A 7607-nucleotide genomic window follows, 5' to 3' on the forward strand; every position below is an offset into this window, starting at 1 on the left:
AACGATTTAATGGACATTGTAATATCAACATGTGATGGGGAGCTCTAAATTTGAATTTGAAACTTATAAAACAAAAAAAATCAAAACAAATAAACTGGGAGAGAGGGAGTATACCGTAGGATGTGTTCCATATGAAACGAGACCCCTGGTTTGTCACCGCGAAGATGTGGTTAGAAAGGAGCACAGCGTCTTCGTACTCGTACGGCAACAAATTGGCCGCAGACAGCATCGTCCACCTTTGACCGCCATGTGCAAGGTTCGTGCTATCTTCTTCAATCTCACCGTGGTTCCATCGTACCAATTCAAGCGGTGGCCCGTTGCATGGCTGATCCCAATGTTGGACAAAGGTTCTACGGGAACGGTGTCACCGTTGTAAATGTTGTGCAAATTGATGTTGGTACCCTCCCGTACATATTCAAGCCAATCTCCACTCGCACCAAGCCTAACCTGTGAAATAGTGGGCAGGGGGAGAATTAGGAAATGGACACAGAAGTAGTCTTTAGAATGCATTTACCACATGATCAAACTCATCTTACCTGCTCATTGGAGAAAATCCGAGTGCCCCTCAACGTCGGCATCTCAAGGGGCGTCAACTTGCAACTACAGCCACGCCACGCTGGAGAGAACCCCAAGGAAACATCCTCGTACGTTGCACGGAACATCAAGATGCATTTGTATGAGTATTTTATCTTGTGAGAGAAAAGCATAAACGAGGGAAGGCCTTATTTGCAAACATGGAGAGGGGTGTAGGTTTCTTTTTGCAAAATTACCACAGTTTTCTTCATATCCATCAGATATAAATCGGACGGCCTATATTGCAGGGTGGCAGGCACACCATCATCACCAACTCTGTTTTTTATAAGAGTAGAGACTAGCAAGATGCCCGTGCGTTGCACGGAACATCAAGATCTTGTGGGAGAAAAGGATGAACAAGGGAAGGCCTTATCTGCAAATGTGGAGAGGAGTGCGGGTAAATTGTCATAGTTTCCTTCCTATCCGTTAGATATAGATCGGACGGCCCATATTGCAGGATGGCAGGCACACCATCATCACCAACTCTGCTTTTTACTCTTATAAAAATGCAGAGTTGGTGATGATGGTGTGCCTGCCATCCTGCAATATAGGCCGTCCGATCTATATCCGACGGATAGGAAGGAAACAATGGCAATTTTGCAAAAAGGTACCCACACCCCTCTCCACATTTGCAAATAAGGCCTTCCCTCGTTCATCCTTTTCTCCCACAAGATAAACTACTCATACAAATGCATCTTGATGTTCCGTGCAACGCACGGGCATCTTCCTAGTATAAGAGGGGTGTGGGTATTTTTTTTGGAAAATTGCCATAGTTTCCTCCCTATCCGTCAGATATAAATCGGATGGCCTATCATCAACAACTCTGTTTTTTTATAAAGTAGAGTAGAGATAGAGATAGAGACTACTACTACCAATGTGCTGGCCCGTGCGTTGCAATGGATCCAAAGTAGTAGAATAATACTTGGTCACGGGCTTGAAATATAAACACTCTAGGTTTGATATACATATATCAGTAAAAGAAAATCATGCTTCACTCAAAATATATTCCTTGGGTTGTTTCGATGGTTTGAAGATAACAGGTTTTAAAAAAAATTGGAGCTATTTTTTTTACATTTTGTAGTGTGGCACGGCATCCGGTGCACCTAAGCATCTGAAAAAAATTGAGTTTGGGTCAGTGGCACACCCTGCGGCAAGATGCTCGTGTGGGCTTCTTCTATAACTAGCAAGATGCACGTGCATTGCAGGGAACATCAAGATGCATTTTTTTACAAAACACCTGTTGTGATTGACCCTTGCAGGAGTAATCCCATGTGTAAAAACTAATGATATCTCGAGAATTTTATCAGAAAAATGGTATCTTTGGAACAAGTTTTCTCTACTATTGCTCCTTGCAGTGAGCGGTATGCAATGCATGTGTCAGCAGACATGATAGCTTGTCCATGGAAGTTGAACCACGGCGACCATCATGTTTCTTGTTTCTACCACTGCCACACCCACACGCGATTCCCACGACGCCGCTCCAACCCACGGCACGACATCCCCCGACGTGCGCTCATCCCTCTCGGCCCCACCGCTCCTCTGCCTTTGTGTGCATGACTGATGACCCACAAGTATAGGGGATCTATCGTAGTCCTTTCGATAAGTAAGAGTGTCGAACCCAATGAGGAGCAGAAGGAAATGATAAGCGGTTTTCAGCAAGGTATTCTCTGCAAGCACTGAAATTATAGGTAACAGATAGTTTTGTGATAGGATAATTTGTAACGAGCAACAAGTAACAAAAGTAACTAAAGTGCAGCAAGGTGGCCCAATCGTTTTTGTAGCAAAGGACAAGCCTGGACAAACTCTTATATAGAGAAAAGCGCTCCCGAGGACACATCGGAATTATCGTCAAGCTAGTTTTCATCACATTCATATGATTCGCGTTCGGTACTTTCACTACAAAAAAAAGACACATCCGTGACATTTTGGGCCGAACAAATTTTTTTTCTGTCATACATATGACACTTCTATGACGATAATTGTGACAAAACCCGGTATCATCATAGATGTGGTGGGCTCCTACTTCTATGACAAAAAATCATGACAGAAAATGGGCTTTTCGTCCTGGGCGGGCCGGAGACGCAGCTGCATGACATTCTTTGGGCCGTCCATGACGGAAAAAACCATGGTAGAAGCGAGGGCGAGGAAAATTTCGGGGAGTTCCCGGTTACGGTGGGAGGTCGGGGGCCGAGCGATGCGCGTTTCTCTCATACACGTACGCGCGTGTGTGCGAGGCGTTGGCTCTAACTGAACCCGAGCGAGGCGTTGGGCTCTAACTGAACCCGAGCGAGTGCACTGCAGGCTACGCGTTACCGAACCCGAGCGATCGATCGATGGCTGTTAACTGAACCCGATCGAGCGATTCCTTCGCTACTGCTGCTAACTGAAGCCGATCGATTGGATGAATAGTGAGCGTTGCGGGGGCGGGGGGTGGATGAACAGTGAGCGGTGGCATTGCCTCTGGATGAACAGGACCCCGTGGTGTCAAGGGCTGGATGAACAGTAAATGGTGGAGGGGTGCCGGTGGAGGGGTGGTTGAACAGGACCCCGTGGTGTGGAGGGCTGGATGAACAGTAGACGATGGAGGGGTGGTTGAACAGTAGCCGGTGGAGTAGTGAGCGGTGGAGGCTGGATGAACAGGAGCTCGTGGAGGCTGGAGGAGGTCGACGGTAGCCCATGGAGGCTGGAGGAGGTCGACGGTGGAGATGAACAGTATCCCGTGGAGTCCCGTTTTGCGGTACGCCACACCCCTCCCGATGAACAGGACCCCTGTTTCGACCGTAGGAGGTCCGTTTCGTCCGTTTTGCGGTACGCCACACCCCTCCCGATCAACAGGACCCCCGTTTCGACCGTAGGAGGTCCGTTTCGTCCGTTTTGCGATATGCCACACCCCTCCCGATCAACAGGACCCCCGTTTCAACCGTAGGAGGTCCGTTTCCTCTGTTTTGCGGTACGCCACACCCCTCCCGATCAACAGGACTCCCGTTTCGACCGTAGGAGGTCAGTTTCCTCCGTTCTGCGGTACGCCAGGCCTCGTTTACATCGCATGTTCCGTCCAAGCCCTCCCGATGAACACGACCACGCATTCCGTTCCGACCCAGCCAGTTGGCTCCCACGCGTTCTGTTGCCTCCCGATGAACACGACGCATTCCGTTGCCTCCCCATGAACACGACGCATTCCGTTGCCTCCCCATGAACACGACGACGACGTTGTTTCTCCGTTCCGACCCAGCCATGTAAACGAGCCCTGGCCGTACGTATGCGCGAGTAGGCGTTCGAGACCCCGCCCGTATGTACACATACGTGGCCGTATTTTCTTTCTTGCACCCTGGTCGCTGTACGTACGTGTACATGCTACGTGCGCGCCTCTACTACGACACGTACGCGCCTCTACTACGACACGTGCGCGCCTCTACATCTACCAGTATATATGTGCATACACGTTCGCGACCAGAATGACAACGCTACGTACGCTTTGACCAGGTGGGTCCCGACTGTCAGGCACTTCCTTGCGTGCGAAGATGTAGCTGGTGGGTCCCAGCAGTCAGGGGGCGAATCGTTTTGTTTTTTTGCCCGGACGCACTTCCTTGCGTGCGAAGGTGTAGCTGGTGGGTCCCAGCAGTCAGGGGGGAAACGTTTTTTCGCGAAATACGGTGGCCCGTCCGGTGGGTCCCCGCTGTCAGGTGGAGGAATAATTATTTTGCACGTAATAAGGAGGCACTTCCTTGCTGCGGCTATGGACCCAGCTGTCAGCCTCCCCACGTGCAGTCCAAGTCCGATGGAAGCCGTTCCCTGACCACGTTGACCACGCCGCGCCGAGAGCACCAGGGCGGTGGACGATGGCGAGGCCTAGGAAGGGGACAATGCGGAGCCGGGGAAGACGCGGCAGTGGATGCCCATGCGTAGAGGAGTACGAGGGTTCACTGGTTCGCTGCGGTGTGAGGCTGTCGTCGCCGCAGAATAACAGGGGGTGTGGGTGAGTAGAGGGATGGCCTGGCCAGCGGTGGGAGTAGTAGGGGGCGGTGAGGCTTCCGCCGCATCGCAGCCAGCCACGGGAGGCAGGAGCACGAGGCACGACCGACGCCGGTTTGGGCGGCTGGAGCAAGAAGACCAGAGGTTGAAGAAGCACTACGGCCGTTGGATGGACATCGTACGGTCACTGGAGCTAGAATCGTGCATATTGACTAAGTTTACAAAGCCCTCCGTCCCCGTCAACTTAGTAGGCCCACAAGTCACCCTGCCACTATACTGGGTCCCAGCTAGCAGGGGGGTATTCATTTTTCTGTGTGTAATAAGGAGGCACTTCCTTGCGTGCGAAGATATAGCTGGTGGGTCCGAGCTGTCTGCGGCGGTAACTTTTTTTTCGCGAAATACAGATGCCCTTTCGGTAGGTCCCTGACGTCAGGTGGAGGAATCATTATTTTGCGCGTAATAAGGAGGCATTTCCTTGCGTGCGACCGTGGACCCAGCTGTCGGCCTCTCCACGTACAGTCCACTTCAGATGCATGTCGGTCGTTGACCATGTTGACTAGGCCGCGCCGAGAGCACCAGGGCGGTGGACGACGGTGAGGCCTAGGAAGGGAACGACACGGAGGCAGGGAAGACTCGGCAGTTGTTTCCCACGCGGAGGGGAGTACGACTGTACGAGGGTTTACTGGTTCGTCTGCCGTCGCCGGAGAATAACAACAGGTGTGGGTGAGTAGAGGGATGGCAAGGCCAGCGATGGGAGTACGGTGGGGCGGTGAGGCCTGCGCGGCAGCAGAGCCGGCCGCGGGGAGGAGGGAGCAGGCAGTCCCGCCGGCGCTTGTTTGAGCGGCTGGAGCAGGAAGAGCAGAGATTGAAGAAGCACGACGGCCGTTGGATGGACATCGTACGGTCTGACGCTGGTAGAGTCGATTGTTGACTAAGTTTCTTTTTTTCAGAAACCTTGTGTACGCATGAACTTAGTAGGCCCACAAGTCAGCCTCCAAATCTGTGGCAGAAAACACAAAGCCCGTTTGCTATTTTTTATAATTTGCAGCCCATTTGCTCATTCTTAAGTAATTTCTTACAGCCCATTTTCTGCCCAGGACCACGGTCAAAAAGTTCAACCTTATTTTGCATATTTCGGTGGAGTCCGAACTGTTGTAATTCCGAAATGATAAACATTTTTTAAGAACTTATTGATTTGCCAAAAAAATCGTTTTGTTTTGTAAGCAAATAAGACGTGGGACAATTGAGTTGGTTTAAGGGAAAACCAGTGGTAAAAAAATCAGCGCTGGGTGGGAAAAAACAACAAAAATAAGGATGTAAATATGAAAAGGGAATTTTATGTGTTTTCAATATAATGATACGTGTATATGAACTAGTAAAACTATAGGTAGAGATTAGAAAACGGATGTAGGACATGCGTTTCAGGAGGAAAATAGAACTGGGCTGTGTGTTTGATTCAGTAAAAAAAAACTGCCCGCGGATGTTGTAAGACAAAATATAACTAACGCTGGCGGGCCAGAGGCCAGTAGATACCTGCTGGATCTTTGTGCCCCGTTGTCGTCATGGGCTGGGCCTATTAAAAACAAAACCAACCCTGGGCAGTCTACAGCCCAGTTGAAACTTGCTCGACCTGAAAAAACAATATATGTGCTCAATAAACGAGAGAATTCTGCAAGTACAGACTGATATCTGGGATGCAACACGAATATTGTTTTTTTATTGTGATAATAAGTGCATGCACTTGTTTCAAAAAAAATTGGAGAACTGGGAATTCGAACGGCGGGTGCTTATGCTACCCATCAAATAAAAATCAGGTGCCTGAAAATTCGTTTCAAAACAAATGATTCAGCTTTATATCCACGTCGACCCTCGGCATGATGGTTGGAAGCAAATGCAAGATCATACCAAAAGATCGTTAACAACAATACCACCTTGCGGACGACAAGGTAGTACAACTACCAACACCAAACTAACTTATAATCTTTTTACTCCTGGCCCTAGTGTTCGTTTGGTAGAAAATCTTGCAGAGGACCAGCTCCCGCTCCTTCTCTTGCTCCAGGTCCCCGAGGTGGTACTGGTGCATCACCCAGTTGGTCCTCTGCTGGTCGAAGTTCTTGTTGGTGTGCAGCACCAGGACCTTTTTTGCTGCCCGTCTGCCGGCCGTTGACCATCACCGGCAAGGTATTGCCGGTCTTGTGCCACATCGCGTGCATGCCGCACTCCGACTGTATCTTGCGACGTGTCCACGTGCCCCTTTTGAACGCCCTGGAATTGCGCTGGAAGAAATGCTTCCTTAGGCCACTCAGTGTGATACCTGCAGTATTGTGGAATACAGGTTTTAGTGTACCTAGTTGGCATTTTCATAACATCTTTGGCATGTTGCAGTCACTTGTTTCACTTTTTATTAACTGTCAAATTGTAATTGCTTCACCAGGTCTACGTCTAAAAAGAAAAATAGAGCTATAAACAAAGGAATATGTTTGTGCAAGTAGACGGTCGATCGGTGTCTTACCTGGAAGTTTCTCAGGTTGGGTGTAGCATATGCCGTGCTCGCTGTCGATGGTTGGTATGAACAAATCGATGAGAGACTGAAATCTCACGCTGTCAGCACTCACTTTGGCCGCAAGGTGCTCGATCAGCTCCTGAACCATGGGATCGAACTTGACGCCAGCCGGCAGCACCGGCCAATCCTTCTTCGACTTGCATCGGTAATTCTAGCTATATGGTACTCAATGTATGATCAATCGACTGTTTTAAGTGAATGATGAAAGATTTCGACAGATAAGTGGTACTCCAAATCTGAAGTCCAGAATACCCGAACACGCCGCCGGGATTCTTGTGTCACCTCACGTGCAGCGTGTTGTCACGTCAATTCAATGTGTGGACATGATGAATAATTTGACCGACGTATACTAGTACTGGTACTGTACTACTTACTAGTCGTATTTAGTGTCACAATTTATACATAGGTTTAACTAACAAGTACGCACTTGAAGCCTAACTGATATATATATATATATATATATATATATATATATATATATATATATATATATATATAT

Source organism: Triticum aestivum, chromosome 5D (assembly GCF_018294505.1).
Source record: "Triticum aestivum cultivar Chinese Spring chromosome 5D, IWGSC CS RefSeq v2.1, whole genome shotgun sequence".
NCBI lineage: Eukaryota > Viridiplantae > Streptophyta > Magnoliopsida > Poales > Poaceae > Triticum > Triticum aestivum.